Source organism: Lissotriton helveticus, chromosome 9 (genome assembly GCF_964261635.1).
Source record: "Lissotriton helveticus chromosome 9, aLisHel1.1, whole genome shotgun sequence".
NCBI classification, from domain to species: domain Eukaryota; kingdom Metazoa; phylum Chordata; class Amphibia; order Caudata; family Salamandridae; genus Lissotriton; species Lissotriton helveticus.
Genome location: NC_136070.1, coordinates 314,942,497 through 314,961,713, shown reverse-complemented (window position 1 = coordinate 314,961,713; position 19,217 = coordinate 314,942,497). Strand labels below are relative to the sequence as shown.

Here is a 19,217-nt window from a genome sequence, read left to right as displayed (position 1 = left end):
TAAATGGGAGGAGCATGGACATTTCTGTGCATTTCTCTGTTTATGATATATTCTGATGCAAGCCCATATTCACTAAGTCAGTAAACATGAGTTTTCACCAGAATGGTGCACCTACCTGGGACTGGCATACCAAGGAGAAATATCTTTATTTCTCCTCATTATTTCCTCTTTGTATGTGTGCTGCACACTGCCTCAGTCATACAAGGAGGAAAATGTTGCTCATGGGGATTCAGAAAACAACAATTGATTTATCTATGTAACAGTACTTTTTGATTTTTAACTTGACAGAAATGTATCCCTGACGAAGGGCAATATTGTGCCCGAAATGCATTGTGTTAAGCATTTGGTATTCACATATGGACTGGGACTCCAACATGCTGTATTTAAGGCGATTGAGCATGGTACAAGCATTTGAAAATTGGAAACAACTGGTTTCACCATATATGCAACTGAGAAATAAAATAAAAATCTTGTGAAGAAATTTGGTGTGAATTTGATAAAATCGATGGTTATCATCTCCACATGGTAGCAGCATTCCGGGACTGGTATTATGAATATCAGAAACCTCTTGTTTTAAAGCACAGCGCTCCGAGGATGAAGCGTATTCCGGGATGACTCCATAAAAAAAAAACGTATAAACTCGAATCAAATTGGTGTGCGGGGCATACATTATTTTTTGCATCCCGAGGGTTATCAGTGTAGGAAAATCTGGGCAAGTGCCAGAATACATGGGCGAATGTGTGGAAATGCACATAATACAGAGATTTGCGCTGCCTTTCATTAGTCTTGATTTATAAAGCCATACAGGGCCTTGCGTGTCTTGGTAAATCTCGTTTAGGTTTTGCGTCGCCCTTGTATCTCCTTGCTTGGCACAAAGGCGTCACAAAACTTTCATAAATATGGGTCGCATAGAGGCCAACGTAGGTCTGTTATCTGTGGTATCATCTGGACACTAACAATATGAAACATCAGTTAAAAGTGAGTGTAAGCCTTGGTGTAACCCAAGTAGGCACTTACAGACTGTAGGAGAATATTTTGGTCCTTAAATGAATGCTTTGACTCACATCTTTTAAGCTGAGCTACACATCTGTGATACAGCCTCAATTGGTATGATGGAGAGTGAGATATGAAACCTTAAACCATCGCAGCTTCTTTTACACTTCCCTTCCAATAAAATCTATCTGCTGTGAAGTTCAACTATGTGAATTTAACTTCAAGCAATGAAACTTAATAGATCTGGTGGGTGAACGTAGCCATAACAGATATTTAAGACAACGGACAGCTATGGTGTAGGACACGAGGAAAAATATTTTAATGGGTGATTGCAGGTTTCTTTAATTCTGCAGGCATGAATCCAAACGTGTCTAACTCACACATGTAATCCTAAAAGGCACTGCAGGATTATGCAGTACTCGCCACCAATTACTCCAATAGGGATCTGCGCCCACTGGAAAAAGTTTGTAAAACAAGCCCCAAATGCCTTCATTGAGGTTTACTTTTCAACCCACTCGGGGACATGCAGAGTCATGCTTTCCAATGCATCTGTGGCTGGCAGTGATTACAGCACTGCCTCATACTCCTGCATAATTACTTCAATATATTTTTAATGATTATTTTTTATTATGGGATTAAATTCCCATAAAATGTACTTTTCTTACGCACACGCTTGGAATAATACCATCTTAAATGACATGAAAAATGTTAAAAGCTGACATAGAGGTATTCAGCGGTTTAGTTTTGGCAGAGCGCAATCAAACCACATCACTTTCAGGATTGTCCATTTCTGATGTTTTGACATATCAATGCAATATCATTCGACAAAACGTGCCAACATTCTGAAATAGCACTCTATCCTCAAAGTATATTTTTGCCCTTATTTTAGTCTGGGTCCAATGTCACTGAAAGCATCACAACATCCACCAGGAAACCATTATGATGCAAAGGTGTCTCCATGTTTTAAAGGCATCATAAAGTTAAGTTTGGTATAACTCATACTAATGTCAGTAACACAATTGCTAAGACTTCCACTATTTGATTTTCTGTAATGTGAGATGACAAATAATAAAATGTATTAGTGAGTACAGGACACAGGAGATGTGTTGTCGTGTGTGATTTCAAAGCAGTTGCCAAATATGTAGCACAGCCAGTACCTTGAGTTTCCTATGTGGCCTGGAACTAGGCCTTATGACAAAGATAATAAACAATTCTATACCGAAAAACACGATCTAGAGAGTGAATAACACAGCATGACATCTGATTGCTCTAGTGATGAGATCTTTGGTGCATAAAACTGCTGGTAGAATTCCTGAATGTTAACGCTTGGAAGTGGTTTATTTTTTGAAGCTTGATGTTTTCACTTAATATATATTCACAGGAGTTCACTGCTTACATTTTAATTTAATGGCTTCTGTAGTTTGAATGAAAGAGTACAAATATGCCGATGAATTTTGCAAAACAGCAAGCTGTGTGCGAAACTCACATAATTTGTGGTAGGGTAATTATGTCTATTTATCTGAAAATTCTGTCGAATGCATCTCCTACTCTGAAACATCAGAACGGTCCATTCAGGTAAAAATTCAACTTGAAAATGTAATTTCAAGTTGATTTCTGGTCACCTCCATTCAGAAAATTGACACTCATGTTTAGATCCATAGTGTTGCACTCATAAATTACCCAAACAGACAGCTCGGTTAAAAAGTAGTTTTTTCATCATCAATGTTTAAGGCTCTTTGCATTCAATACAGGTCTACTTTCGTTCAGACTTGTAGATTTGCTATAAAAAATTAAGCACATATTTACAAGAATTGCCGATAACTTGTGTTTGCGTTAGTTAGCGGCAATGTTCCTAACACTGCCTATCGCCGAAAACGATCCCCCTGTTACTGACGTATATACATTACGTAGCTACATGGCGATAGTATCAGCTACTCATGGTAAAAACTGGCATTAAAACTAGCTACAAGGCAATACAAATTTTGACGCGTATGATCGAAAAGTGACAAAGGGCCAATTAGAGGCAAAAAAATTCATGTTAATCAGCCCAATGTCACTTTTCTGATTCTAGAGGCAAAACAATGGAATGCGGAATGGAGCAGCCAGGGCCAAGATCAGTACAGGTAAACAAGTCCCCAAGCTCACCAACAGCCAGGATGAAGAGAAAATGCAGATTCAGGGCTCCATTTATGTAAAGAGGAGCATCGCTGGGAAAAACCAGTTATGCATCACTTTTCATAGCGCTTTCCTTGCGACACAATGGCAACCGAAGCCTGGAAGTGTTGACAGCCCCCCAGGGTCAGAGGCCTCACTGGGCCTGTGTCTGAGACCTGGAGTGGGAGGCAGAGGTGCTGTGGAGTTGCTGCAGCCTAACGGTGGAGGCAGGCCGTGTCGGGACCAAGCCTTTGGGTCGTGGTGGTAGACATTGAAGCATCAGCGATTGCCCTTACCTGGTGGTGAAGTCTGGCAGGTCGCATGGAGACATGTTGCTGACCTGTGTGAGAACACCGCCTAGTGCCCCTGTGAGCTGTGATGGGTAGAGGTGCTCCTGCGCACCAACTTAGGGAGGTCTGTATTGTGTAACACGCACCACCACTACACCTGGGTGCAGGGAGGAGATTGTCAACTGTGGGCTGCGCCTCTCTGCATCACAGGTCAGAGGATGTGGCACTGCCCAGAAGCCGTGGAGTGTGAGGCCCCTGAGCAGTGACGTACTTGAAGGCAGGAGTGCTGCAACTTCACGCCTAAGGAGGCCCTGTTGCATCACCTGCATCAGGAGGTTCCCCAGCGGACTTGGAAGTGTCTGCTGTACCCAGGCTTGTGAAATCCCACCTGGCTGAGAATCTTGCTGGCAGAGTAAAAGATTTGGAGAGAGCGTGGTGGATGGAGCAACTGTGTCGATGTCCAGGTGAAGAGAAGGTGGGATGGAGCGTGGGGTAGGCCTGGGGGGTCATTTCAGGCCCAGGCCTAGCACCTGTGGGTGGCACACACATTGCCCTGAGCAATCGCTGAACTGCGGAGGACCCACATTGCCAAGAACGCAGCACAAGACTGAGGGAGGACTCCACTAACTGGCTCAAGTTGCTGAGATCACCCATTGTTGGCAGCGGGTACCAGGGGCACGGGCCGGTTCAGGCACAGGTCCTTAGGTATGCCACTTGATCAGTCGTTTCTCACTAGGGAACTAGGGAACACAGAATCTGGCGGCCACTGTTATATCAGGAGAGGCAACTTGCTGATGCTGCCTTTTCTCGACCCCTGGTAGTGAGCTCCTGGGGGTACGGGGCACTTTCCCTTAGTGGACTTGCTCTTCCCACAGCACAGCACTGTCTGGTAGCTGCTGCTGCTGTCCCCATCTGCTGCTGCTGGTTTCACTGATTCAGAAAAGGGGGTGGTGATGAACAGAGTGTCTGAATTAAGCAGACCACTCTTACCCAGTCCAATGATCAGGGCTTGATCCATCACCATTTTTTAGCTCACTGCCCCATCCCAGCTCAGAACCTGGCTATATGCAAATTAGTCTGTCCCTGGCCCAGTGCATCATGGGAACAGGGCAGACCAAACTACCAAGCTAAAAAACAGTGATGGATCAAGCCCTGATCTTTGGACTGGGTAAGAGTGGTCTGCTTAATTCAGACACTCTGTTCATCACCACCCCCTTTTCTGAATCATTTTGTCCACCATAAGCGCGGAAGGGGGATGTATGACGTTACAACGCATACTTTTACCACGCCTACCATTACCACGCATTTTTTACAACGCAGGATCCATTACAACGCATACCATTACCACGCATGTATTTACAACGCATATACCTTTACAACGCATACAATTACAACGTAAGTATTGGTAAGTATATAATATTTTTTTATATTTAATTTAATTAAAATTAATATAATGTAATTTAATTTAATTTAATTTAATTTAATTTAATGTAATTTAATTTAATTAATTTAATTTAATTTAATTTAATCAATTTAATGTAATGTAATTTAAATTTAATTATATTTAAATTTTTACCCTGTACCCTTTTACCCAAAAACCCAAAACTGACCCTGAACCCAAAAAATACACCTTTTACCCAAAAACCCCAAACTGACCCTGAACCCTAAAAATACCCCTTTACCCAAAAACCCAAAACTGACCCTGAACCCTAAAAATACCCCTTTACCCAAAAACTAAAAACTGACCCTGAACCCTAAAAATACCCCTTTACCCAAAAACTGAAAACTGACCCTGAACCCTAAAAATACCCCTTTACCCAAAAACTGAAAACTGACCCTAAACCCTAAAAATACCCCTTTACCCAAAAACTGAAAACTGACCCTGAACCCTAAAAATACCCCTTTACCCAAAAACTGAAAACTGACCCTGAACCCTAAAAATACCCCTTTACCCAAAAACTGAAAACTGACCCTAAACCCTAAAAATACCCCTTTACCCAAAAACTGAAAACTGACCCTAAACCCTAAAAATACCCCTTTACCCAAAAACTGAAAACTGACCCTAAACCCTAAAAATACCCCTTTACCCAAAAACTGAAAACTGACCCTGAACCCTAAAAATACCCCTTTACCCAAAAACCCAAAACTGACCCTGAACCTTAAAAATACCCCTTTACCAAAAAACCCAAATAATATTTTTAATAAAATAATATACTTACCAATACTTACATTGTAATGGTATGCGTTGTAAAAGTACCTGCGTTGTAAATACATGCGTGGTAATGGTATGCGTTGTAATGGATCCTGCGTTGTAAAAAATGCGTGGTAATGGTAGGTCGTGGTAAAAGTTGCGTTGTAAAGGTTGTATACCGTGGAAGGGTATACTCAGATGTGAGTCCCTTGCTCATTGCACCATCAGGATTCAAGCAAGCCGGGCCGACGACGGCTGAAATGCCAGAAACCGGTCCCCGGAAGCTTGTTTCCTTCCCAGTATAAGAATTGGCTTGGTAGTTTGGTTTGCCCTGTTCCCATCATGCACTGGGACAGGAACAGACTAATTTGCATGTAGCCAGGTTCTGAGCTGGGATGGTGCAGTGAGCTAAAAAACGGTGATGGATCAAGCCCTGATCTTTGGACTGGGTAAGTGTGGTCTGCTTAATTCAGACACTCTGTTCATCACCACCCCCTTTTCTGAATCATTTTGTCCACCATAAGCGTGGAAGGGTATACTCAGATGTGAGTCCCTTGCTCATTGCACCATCAGGATTCAAGCAAGCCGGGCCGACGACGGCTGAAATGCCAGAAACCGGTCCCCGGAAGCTTGTTTCCTTCCCAGTATAAGAATTGGCTTGGTAGTTTGGTTTGCCCTGTTCCCATCATGCACTGGGACAGGAACAGACTAATTTGCATGTAGCCAGGTTCTGAGCTGGGATGGTGCAGTGAGCTAAAAAACGGTGATGGATCAAGCCCTGATCTTTGGACTGGGTAAGTGTGGTCTGCTTAATTCAGACACTCTGTTCATCACCACCCCCTTTTCTGAATCATTTTGTCCACCATAAGCGTGGAAGGGTATACTCAGATGTGAGTCCCTTGCTCATTGCACCATCAGGATTCAAGCAAGCCGGGCCGACGACAGCTGAAATGCCAGAAACCGGTCCCCGGAAGCCTGTTTCCTTCCCAGTATAAGAATTGGCTTGGTAGTTTGGTTTGCCCTGTTCCCATCATGCACTGGGACAGGAACAGACTAATTTGCATGTAGCCAGGTTCTGAGCTGGGATGGTGCAGTGAGCTAAAAAACGGTGATGGATCAAGCCCTGAACTTTGGACTGGGTAAGAGTGGTCTGCTTAATTCCGACACTCTGTTCATCACCACCCCCTTTTCTGAATCATTTTGTCCACCATAAGCGTGGAAGGGTATACTCAGATATGAGTCCCTTGCTCATTGCACCATCAGGATTCAAGCAAGCCGGGCCGACGACGGCTGAAATGCCAGAAACCCGGCCCCAGAAGCTTGTTTCCTTCCCAGTATAAGAATTGGCTTGGTAGTTTGGTTTGCCCTGTTCCCATCATGCACTGGGACAGGAACAGACTAATTTGCATGTAGCCAGGTTCTGAGCTGGGATGGTGCAGTGAGCTAAAAAACGGAGATGGATCAAGCCCTGATCTTTGGACTGGGTAAGAGTGGTCTGCTTAATTCAGACACTCTGTTCATCACCACCCCCTTTTCTGAATCATTTTGTCCACCATAAGCGTGGAAGGGTATACTCAGATGTGAGTCCCTTGCTCATTGCACCATCAGGATTCAAGCAAGCCGGGCCGACGACGGCTGAAATGCCAGAAACCGGTCCCCGGAAGCTTGTTTCCTTCCCAGTATAAGAATTGGCTTGGTAGTTTGGTTTGCCCTGTTTCCACCATGCACTGGGACAGGAACAGACTAATTTGCATGTAGCCAGGTTCTGAGCTGGGATGGTGCAGTGAGCTAAAAAACGGTGATGGATCAAGCCCTGATCTTTGGACTGGGTAAGAGTGGTCTGCTTAATTCAGACACTCTGTTCACCACCACCCCCTTTTCTGAATCGTTTTTGGCCACTATAGGTGTGGCAGGGTATACTCAGACATGAGTCCCTTGCTCACTGCTCCATCAGGATTCAAGCAAGCCGGGCCGACGACGGCTGAAAGCCAGAAACCGGTACCCGGAAGCTTGTCTCCTTTCTGGTGAAGAATTGGCTTGGTAGTTTGGTCTGCCCTGTTCCCATGATGCACTGGGCCAGGGACAGACTAATTTGCATATAGCCAGGTTCTGAGCTGGGATGGGGCAGTGAGCTAAATAACGGTGATGGATCAAGACCTGATCTTTGGACTAGGTAAGAGTGGTCTGCTTAATTCAGACACTCTGTTCATCACCACCACCTTTTCTGAATCGTTTTTGGCCACTATAGGTGTGGCAGGGTATACTCAGACATGAGTCCCTTGCTCACTGCTCCATCAGGATTCAAGCAAGCCGGGCCGATGACGGCTGAAATGCCAGAAACCGGTCCCCGGAAGCTTGTCTCCTTTCTGGTGAAGAATCGGCTTGGTAGTTTGGTCTGTCCTGTTCCCATGATGCACTGGGCCAGGGACAGACTAATTTTCATATAGCCAGGTTCTGAGCTGGGATGGGGCAGTGAGCTAAATAACGGTGATGGATCAAGCCCTGATCTTTGGACTGGGTAAGAGTGGTGTGCTTTATTCAGACACTCTGTTCATCACCACCTCTTTTCTGAATCGTTTTTGGCCACTATAGGTGTGGCAGGGTATACTCAGACATGAGTCCCTTGCTCACTGCTCCATCAGGATTCAAGCAAGCCGGGCCGACGACGGCTGAAATGCCAGAAACCGGTCCCCGGAAGCTTGTCTCCTTTCTGGTGAAGAATTGGCTTGGTAGTTTGGTCTGCCCTGTTCCCATGATGCACTGGGCCAGGGACAGACTAATTTGCATATAGCCAGGTTCTGAGCTGGGATGGGGCAGTGAGCTAAATAACGGTGATGGATCAAGCCCTGATCTTTGGACTGGGTAAGAGTGGTCTGCTTAATTCAGACACTCTGTTCATCACCACCCCCTTTTCTGAATAGCTGGTTTCACTGACACAGAGGTTTAGGTGTTCGATTCCCCCTTCCCCCCACAGGCACCTCATTCCTGGTGGTCCAGTGGTAGAGCGTCACTGCTCTGCTACTTGACTGTATTCCTTTCTCTCTTTTCTGCTGTTTCTTTCCCTCTTTCTGCTCTTCTCCGTTGCTTTTTACCTTTGCCTACTTTTTTTTTAGTTTGCTTTGTTTGACTTTGTTGAAGTACCATAAAAAATAACATAATGGACTATAACTACTAATAGTCCTAATACCATTACCAAATAATCAGTCAGTTGGCAGTGAAGAAGGTTCAATCGTTTATTTAAGCAAAATACTCTGTAGCGGAGCCTCTCTGTCCCTCACCCATCAAGGGCGCAGAGAAGACTGCTGGCTCATATTCAAACATTGAGTTATATACACTTTCGCCCACCCCATACCATCCCTGTAAAAGGAAAAACACCAGTTGGCCCCCTATCTCCAGGAAGGGACCATATATGGCACAGCTTGGATAGGAACAAAGTTATAGCTATCTATTACTGGGGAGGGCAGGAGTGGTGACTCCCTTTCGTCTCGGTGCTTGGGAAAGAAGAGGCGGCGCCTTCAGGAATGCTCTAATCACACCCAAAGCCAGATGCGACCTTGAGTCTAAAACAGTAAAGAAAACAGGCTTCCTTCAGCTGCTACCAGTAACTCAGATGAACAGGGAGCTTAAAAACAGCACGTGATCAGCACGTGATCGCATCCCGTGCTCGAGCACATGTGCTGAAAATGGCGTCTGTATGGTTTCAGGCCTTCTCTTCTAGCAGCAGATTTACAGAGAAGGAAAAGAGGGTTTCTTCCTTGCAAAAAGACCTATATATGAAGCAGAAACAATGCATATAGATACATCATGCTAACATACCATAGGTCCAATACCCTTATGCATGGGAAATCTAATTTGTATCCCTCTTTGTCCCGTGGTTTTATTCAGTTCCTTTTTCCCTGACTTCCTTGTTGATGCTACGATCCCCAGCAGCCCCACCCCCTGCAGTGTCCTTACCTGCTTTGCGCGCCTCCTAGCTGTCCAGCCCCTGCACCACTACGTAATGGTGGCTGCTGTGCCACTGGTGTGCAAGATTTGTGCCAAAGGCAAGCCCATCTGCACCGTCTGCGCATGGACCCTGCCCAGTGCAAAGACCCTGCCTCCTGGACAATCTTCTGCTATGATGCCACTACTCTCTTCGCCATCAACCCTGGACTCCATGCCGCCTGCTATCTAGCATCACCTAAGAATACTCTTGCACCCTTTGCCTGCCAAAACTGCTAGCACACCTTCTGCCACATCAACACACCAGCTCCTCTCACCGCCCAGCCGAGCAACATCCTCTTCAATGTGTGGTCCCTCCACAAACACGCCACAGCAATCTGAGGCCTCCTCAACACCAACTCTTCAGACATCGCCTTTGTCACATAAACCTGGACCAACCTCTGCTCTGGTCCGGCCATCGACATCCCCGACAGCTACAACATCATCTGCAAGGACCACTCGACCGCCCAGGAGGAGGCATTGCCATCACCTATAAAAGCACACTCTGACTGACCACGCTCTTCAATGACCCAACAGCGACCATGGAACACCTCCACTTTCAGATGTAGACCAACCCCAGCAACACCCTCAGGATCATACGCTGTTGCCTGTTAAATTCTATATAATTGACACAACATACATAACTGAGGTCATGTTTATTGTAAACCAAGTGCATGTGTATTGCAAGTCCTTTTTGAGGTCATGTTTATTGTAAACCAAGGGCATGTGTATTGTAACTCCTTTTTGATTAATGGTTATTGGTATCATGTACACTAGAAAGATCGAATACAGTAATGTTAGTATCAATGCACCAAATTGTTGGCGGTTGCATGTAGCAAGGCTTGTTTATTAGCGAGTAGATACAGGAATGATCTTGGTGTCACGTGAAATCCTCACATGGAACAACCGTTTAACTGCGTCTTGGGTTCCACGAGAAGCGCATTTAAATCAGGAGACCCGCCGCTACACATAAACTATAAAAGGAGCGCTCGAGAACATGACCGTGCTTCGCTTCACTGCACAGTGACACTACGAGCGCTCCGGACCACAGCTCTGCCCGTATTTGAAGCAGCCTTGTTCCCTGCCCCCCAGCTCAGGTTCTTCTCTACCCGTACCTCCCCAGACCCACCACCCAGCTGTTCCCGCTTACCTGAGTCTTCTGAACGAACTCTCGAACGCTGTCCAGATGATCGGCTGACTCTGGAATCCACACCGGTCTCATCTTCACCGGAAATCCGGCCGGCAACAAACGAAGACCTGCAAAAGGAAAGTAAGCTTCCTTAAGTTGCTAGGTAACCTTTCTCACCTCGTTTGGAAAACACTCAAAGGACACTTCGAGACTTGTTATTAATCTTTGTATTTTAAAGCGCTTTTTGGAACTAAGTTATAAAGAACTTACAAAAGGAAACTGCTTTTGCAATATTCTCCAACAAGCATTGAAAAAATTAAATTTTCGAATTGCCAACAAGCTTTGAAAAAATACGATTTTACTAATAGTAACATGCTCAGGGAAGACAATAAGAAATGCTGAGCTTGTAATGCAAACCACGTGCGTGTCAGAATTCTAATGCAAGCAGATTGTACATTACTGTTCGTTTTGAATTTGTGAGAGACATTAATGAAGGATTATCCAATCCAAGTGCAAGTTGCTTTTTTCTTTTGGAATTGTTTTCTTATTTAATCTCTTTGCAGAACAGAATCCCAAGTGAAGAGGTCTACCTCAGGTCTACAGGTATGCCTCTTGAGTGAATGATTGTTTACTGACCCCCGACTAACCCTACTAATCAAAAATTCATGTGTGGGAACATTAGCACTTTTAAATGATAACCTGTGTTGTTTTAAAAGGTACAAAGGTCTAAATCAAGAATCAGACTAAACCTGAGACCAATAGAAGTGATGGCATGGGCCAACAGATAAGTTGTGTGCCCAAATATACTTATATGATTATTTGTTTTTATTGTTTATCCAAAAGACAGTCCTATTCATTTCTTTTTGGTATTACTGTTGTTAGAAGAAGTAAAACGCCGGCTGGCATAAACTTCACAACAAAGGCCCAGAATAGAGCACTTCAGCAAGAGAAACTAACATCTGGATCCCTTAAAACGAAGGCCCAGTGTTTTGTATTGTTTTTCTCTCCACCCCCATTCCCTTGGGGACAAGTTAGCTCATCAAGTGTTCCCTTCCTTGCTGAGTTGGCTGGTTCACAGGAGAATTGGGACTTTACAACATCAAGAAGGAAATAACCGGAACGCCGTGTGTGATTGCGCAACAGCAGGCACCATCATCTACAGGCCCCCTGGCCCATGACCCCCCATTCACTGATGCAATCATAGATCTTATCGCACCCCAGGCTCTACCATCCACAGACTACATCCTACTTGGAGACCTCAAATTCCACCTGGACAACCCCAGTGACCAGAACACCACCACCCTCCTGGAGAACCTCGCAACATCGGACTCAAGCAGCTAGTCAGCGCACCAACCCACATAGCCAGACACATGCTCGACCCCATCTTCTCTGCCACCGGACCTTCAGCTACAGCCACACCACAAAACTCTCCTGGACCGACCATCATTGTATACATCACGCCTTCACCGCTCCCACCGTACACCACCGCCATCATTGGCCTCCCCCGTCGCAACTGGATCAAAGCCACTGATGAACTTCTCATCAACTTCATCAGCACCACCAGTCCGTCAACGCTTACAGATGCCAACGCCGCAGCAGACAACCTCCACCAATGGATCTCCAACTGCACCGCCACCCTAGTACCCCTCAACAAACAACCAGGCAAACAAAACTCCAAGAAGGTCTGTGGTGTCTCAAGGAGGGCACAGGTAAAGCGTTGCAACACTATTTTGTCACAGTGATGCAACACTTTTCATGAATGAGGCCCAGGAATGAGTCCAATTTCATTGGGATTTGGCATTCCTGACCTTTTGTTTTGGCACAGGGCAGGGCAGCAATATTCCTTGCAGCTCTGTCTAGCACCCAAACATTTTATATATGGACCCAAGTGTTTGCACCAATTTTAAGATCAGCTATTTATTGGTCTTATAAAACTGCCTTTTATTGGACCTAGTAGCTGTTTTGGGGGTTTATCGATGTACGGGAATTTCTTTCTAAATATCGTGAAGTGTGGTTAGCAGTAGTTTTTTCATGGGAACACCCACCTTGCATCTCATTTTTGTTTAGTCCCGCTAACAAAAGTGACAATCCTAAAAATTTCTGTTTATGCTGGAAAAGTGCCACTAACTGCAGTTAGTGACAATTTGTAAATTAGGTGATTACAAAAAATTGATGCTACAGCAGCGTTAAGTTCTTGTAAATATGCCCCATGGTCTACTTGAGTGAAAATCTACTTGAAAAGTTTATTGACTGCCTTTGTTAAAGGAACTACTGCTATTTTGCATATAAGCCTAAACTTTACTCTTCCAGTGATACCAGTTTATTAGTTCACATTTCTATTTTCTATATATTCTAACTCACTGCCTCACTCACATGCCTTCTTGTAAATATTTTTTATATGTATAAGTGATCTCACTCCAAGATTCTCAGTAATGGTTCAGCACTCACAAATAGACTCTCTTCCATGTATGCCCTAGTCTACATAAAAAAATATTATCTCCCCGTTACACTCTGACTCCTGACACCCACGCTACACTTAGCTGATAATTATTTTTCAGACCCACTGCATGAACTGATTGGAAGCTTATGAAAGGACTGTCCCAACTTTAAACTTTCACTATACTCAAGCATCCTACTTACTTTGTAACTCACATCCTATACCACATTCACAAACTATATTCCCCAGAAACGCTGCTACGCTCTCACAGTACAACTGCATTTATACCGGTCACTTTCAATCATCCATCTCACATGCACTGATGAGCCACATTCCTCCTTACTGTCGCTCCTAAACCATATTGTCTAGGCCCAGTCCAACTGCTATCTTTGTTTACACTATCAGATATTGTCCTTGTAGTCACACCACAAAGATATTTGTTCCCTCCTCTTAATTTTACACCAAACAATTGTTAGAGCAGATTTATTAGTAGGGATTAATGGTCATTTTTTTGTGTTTAGGTTAGGATCAGTGGGTCACAAAAACTAATTTAGTTGACTTCTGATCTGTTTGCACTGACTGCTGAAGAAACGTGGCTTAAACAATTGCACTGTATGATTTCTCTCTCAGTCTGTGTTTCCGTTTTTTATAAAATAGACCAAAATGTGATCTGTTCTGTGGTGTGGCATGTTTCTACTGCATTAAAAATCTGATTTAGAGGAAGCCTGCCGAAGAAGTTCCTCTCCTGCCGTTATTTTTGATGATGGATTAAACCCAGACCAGTTGACTGGGGGTTTATGCTTGCATTGTTCAACACTCCGTCCATCATACCCTTTGATTTTGCTTTGTTCGCCCTAAGTTGGCAGGGTATGCCCAGACGTGGGTCCCTTGCTCACTTTGACACTGGATTTAAGCTAGCCTGGCTGATGACGGCTGATTAGCCAGAAACCAGTCCTAGGATGCTTGATTCCAGTCCAGGGAAGACATGACTTGGCAGTTCGGGCTGGACTGTTCCCATGAGGCACAGGGTCAGACTGATTTGCCTATGGCCATGTCTGAACAGGGGTGGCGGAGTGAGCTAAAGAATGATGATGGATTAAACCAGTTGACTGGGGGTGAGTGTTTGCATTGTTCAACACTCCGATATCATATCCTTTGGTTTTGCTTTGTTCGCCCTAAGTTGGCAGGGTATGCCCAGACATGGGTCCCTTGCTCCTTTTGCCACTGGATTCAAGCTAGCCTGGCTGATGACGGCTGATTAGCCAGAGACCAGTCCCAGGATGCTTGTTTCCGGTCCAGTGAAGACATTGCTTGGCAGTTCGGGCTGGACTGTTCCCATGAGGCACAGGGTCAGACTGATTTGCATATGGCCATGTCTGAACTGGGGTGGCGTAGTGAGCTAAAGAATGATGATGGATTAAACCCAAATCTGTTGACTGGGGGTGAGTGCTTGCATTGTTCAACACTCCGTCCAGCATACCCTTTGGTTTTGCTTTGTTCGCCCTAAGTTGACAGGGTATGCCCAGACGCTATACCGGCGATAATTTTAACTCCGTTCTTGATAATATGCCCCATTGTTTCCACAACCCTGTATGGCCAACCCCAAATGCGACCGATCCCTTGTACCCAGACATGTGAAAAAATCTCCTCACAGCTGAAAAAAAGCATTGAAAATGGTTTGCCCCGACTCATGAGCTCTCAAGCACCCATTTCAGGTAATGGATTGGAGCGGGTTTTGTCTGTGATTCATAAGTCAATTCTGGCTTGTGAGTATCGGGCAAAGTAAATAAAAAAAATCACAAGCAAAGCCTAGCACAACAATCAGTGTCTGGAAATTCTTGGAAAGCGGAAGGAATGGCACAAACTCTGCTGCACATGCTCACTGCTGGTTGGACTCATGGTCTGGCCAGAGACCAAATTCTGTATCTAATCCCCGCTGCACCTAGCCAGAGACCCTGTGCAGTGGGGGTCCGGCAACCAACCAGCGGTACACATGCCATATACAGTCACATGGCCTGGGGGCAGGGGCTGACCACAGACCAAGCCTTGCACCCAACCTCTACTGCACAGTGGCCACGGACATGCAGAGGGGGTAAATGGATGTATATGCTAGGATGAACACAGGGCCTGCATTCAAAATAAAGTGCATCCTTAAAAATCCCCCAAAACGTTCTGAAGAGGCATAGTAAAAACAGAGTAATGTTTGTGGTTGAAAAGCGTAATGCCGCAAAAATCTGATAGTTATGTTTAGGAACATAATACATGACACAACTCATGTTCATCTACCATGTACCAAGCGCATATTTGACAATGATGCAAACACCCAAAAACAGTTATCAGCACATAAAAAAGGCAGATGACCATAGGGAAAGTTACTTGGTCCTACAGCTGAACTTATCATTAAAGTAGAATTCTAGTCAGTAAGCATGTTTTTGTTTGTTTTTAATTAGTATTTTTTTTATATGGAAGTTGTTAGTATAATTGCGAGCAGACTTTAAAAAGTTAACACTATTATATACCTTGGCCGTTTATGATTGATGAATCCTTTGTGAATCCAATTAAGGAATTCCTTTGAGATGAGGCAGAGTCACGCATTTATTATTCACTGCTCTTTGCAAGGAGTGCCCCATAATGTCCTCAGAGGGATTTTTAAATATACTATTTTAGTCTGTTGGTATACATAGAATGGGTAAGGACACCCTCAATTATTTTTTAATGTTCTGAGGGACTGTATTGAGTGCACCAGCCCCTCAGCGATAATTTATTTTAAAGTCTCTTGGATCATTAAATCCATGAAGCCAGGAAAGCGTACAATATTTTTTTAAGTACTCCTAGCTGGGGCTCAATGCTCTCCAGACAGAATGAAGTGCCAACTTTTAGTTGGTTCTCTGGCTGCATTTTGTTACTTGATTGTTTTTTAAAAAGGCTCAAAGATATGTGGATGCTTTTTTAATTAATGCAACTTTATTATATTTTTATGACTAACACTTTTATTTCACATTGTACTGTGTAAATTGAAGAAATGTTCATTTTATTATCAATATTGGTAATCTTATTACAAAGGCAATGCATGTGCTTTATATATGTTGGTACTCTGACCCCTCCATAAAGGCAACATGCCCACTTTATATATTTTGATGTTCAGACCCTTCGACAAAGTCATTAGGTCTGCCTTACTTAAAATTGCACCCTTTACATTCAGGGGGTTGGCACAAGTAGGTGTTTGGGTGCAGGGCATGGCCTTTGACTGCCCATGAGGGGATGAACATAGTGCCTGGCCAAAGGCTCTGTCCAGTGTGAGGTTGGCATTATGCATGGTAATAAGAGACTGTTGGCAATTCCCAGCGCAACAGCCAATTATATAGTACATAAAGAACTTTCAGTCCCGTATATAAGTGACTCCATAAAATCGATTGGCCTCACTCTCTGGCAAGGAATTTGGGCTAAGGACGAAACTAAATTCACAAAAGAATTAATTATGGACTGTTTAACTCTTGAACAAAGTAGAAAAATACAGTGGCTGGAATATATTTTTGAACTGCATAAATATTGTGAAGTTACCATCGATATTAAGAATCCTATATTTATACAGGATATTAGTAAAACAGAGTTGAAGTCAAGATTTTTGAATGTCGCTGAAAATGAAAGAGATAGAAGTGCCAGCCATAAACCTACTGTTGTTTCCTATTGTGAACGCCACTTATGAGGGGCATACAACCATATTTAGCAACAGTGAGTAACGTGCAACAAAGATTTTACTTAACCAGAATGAGGATGGGTTCAATACATTATTTAGTTAAATTTCCAAAAATGGATAAATGGTTATCATAAATTACTAAATTGTCCCTGCGATGGGAAATCCAAACAAACCACGTTGCATTTTATCTTTTTTTGTAGTTTTTATAAAGAAATCTGGAAATCCGTTTCAAAACCCCTTTTTTATCACATAGATTTTTTAATTATAAATACGCTTTTAACTTCATGTGCAGTCTGGAAAATGTGAAACTTATTAATGCCGTCTCTCTTTTTGTACACCTCACAATTAGGAAAAGAAAATACTTTTCATATTTAGATGTATTGTTATAGGACCATTGAGAGTCTTTCAACATCGTTAAAATATGGTGCATGTCAGTAAAATCATCGATGGTCAATGAACAGTCCTTTGGTGCTGGAAATAATCTATCCCCCAATCAGAGCGAGTCCAACGAGGTTTAAATGAACTCTACATGTAATTGGCTTTGACAAAGGTTTCTCTCGCCGAAACACGTTTGCCTTTCAATGAAGTGATTTCCTGGTACCTATCAGTGCTTTCTTTTCTCTGGCAGGAGTGGTGCGGATTTAAGTGTCACCGCACGGCCATCAACACATAAGGAAGCACCCATTCTGCCAAGTATTCAGCCATTATTTTGATGGCATTTGTTCAGTGATTGATGCATTCCTCCTGACCTGCTGTGAACCTGGAAGGGTTACCATATTTGCAGACACGAAGATGACATTACTATCAACCAGATTCATGAAGCCAAATTGCGATCGCAATCGCTGCGAATCAGCAATTGCGATCGCAAATTGAAGAAAAGAAATTCATAACAGTGAAAACTCACAAATTGCGATATCGCAAAATAAAAATTGCGATTTCGCAAAGTAATTCGCAGAATCCAGGAAGAAGGCCATTAGCGAATCGGAAATAGCAAGAAACCATGGATTCTGCGAATTGATTTGCCAAATCGCAAAATAATCCCTATCGCTATTCAAGAAAAATCGCAAATTGCGAAAAACCCAAAAATCGCTATTAGCGCCGCGCAATTTAAGGAGAACCCAAACCAGGTGGTAACCATTAAGGAAAAAAAACAAAAAAAGAAAAACTTTAACAAATTACCAACAGGTTCAGGCCTGACCAAACACACTGAAGGATACCCAGCCGGAGCATGAGGACTCTCACAATGCCAGGACTCTACATGGTGGTCAGGCGGTGAAGGCTACAGCGAGCAGCAGGGAACAGACGCAGGGGCCCGGAGCGAATTTTCCGCCAGCGGGTCACCCTTCTGGGCCAAACTGATGAGCAAATTTACATTAAGTACCGCCTGAATGGGGCAATAATCGTCAAGCTGATCCGGGACCTAGACCCCCTGATGCAGCACACAACAAGGAGGACCAATGCCGTGCCCACCCATGTCCAGGTCTTGTGCAGCCTGCACCTACTGGCCTCCGGAAGCTTCCAGGGGATAGTCGCTGTTGCAGGGGGGATATCCCAGACCACCATGTCCCGCTGCCTAAAGAGTTTTCTGGAGGCAATGCTGAGCCGGCTTCACCACTACATCTCATTTCCCGACCACCCAACAGGACTTGAATGACACCAAGCTACAGTTCTACAACATCGCGCAATTCACACATGTAATAGGATGCATTGACTGTACCCCCATCCACATCTGCCCACCAGCACAAACGGAATACATGTACCCCAACCGCAAGTCATAACACTCCCTCAATATCCAGATGGTGTGCAACGCCAAGACAATCATCACGGACATAGTGGCACAATATCCGGGGAGCACACATGACTCCTTCATATTCCCGCACAGTGGCATGCACACACGACTGGCCAGGGGAGAGTTTGGCAAAGGACACCTACTAGGTAAGTACACATGCCCCCAAATAGTACACTGTGATCATGTATCTGCGCAGAACAGGCACTCACCCTGTGCTCCTTTCCTTCAGGTGACAGCGCCTACAGTCTCCGTGAGTACCTCCTCACCCCATACCTCAACCCTGCCACACCACAGCAACGGCGTTACAATGCTGCACACATACGCACAAGAAATTGCATTGAGAGGACATTTGGCCTTTTGAAGAGCCGTTTCCGCATAATTCACAAGACTGGTGGGGCCATCAAATACACACCTGAGGTCTGCTGCCGCATCGTGGCCGTGTGTGCAATACTCCACAACATTGCTACCAAGCGCAGGATACCAGTGGAAATATCTGGCAGTTAGTCGGAAGGGGACAACCACCCACCTCTACATGTGCGCAATGCACGTGGGGAAA

General features: G+C 44.2%; 1 long non-coding RNA gene across 1 annotated transcript in view; it reads left to right on the top strand.

The window, feature by feature from the left end:
- Positions 1-10,826: 10,826 nt before the first annotated feature.
- LOC144780835 (uncharacterized) overlaps positions 10,827-19,217 on the top strand; it is a 431,615-nt gene continuing 423,224 nt past the window's right edge. The window contains exon 1 of the long non-coding RNA XR_013600783.1: positions 10,827-10,879. This is a non-coding gene — a long non-coding RNA (uncharacterized LOC144780835). The remainder of the gene's footprint in view (positions 10,880-19,217) is intronic.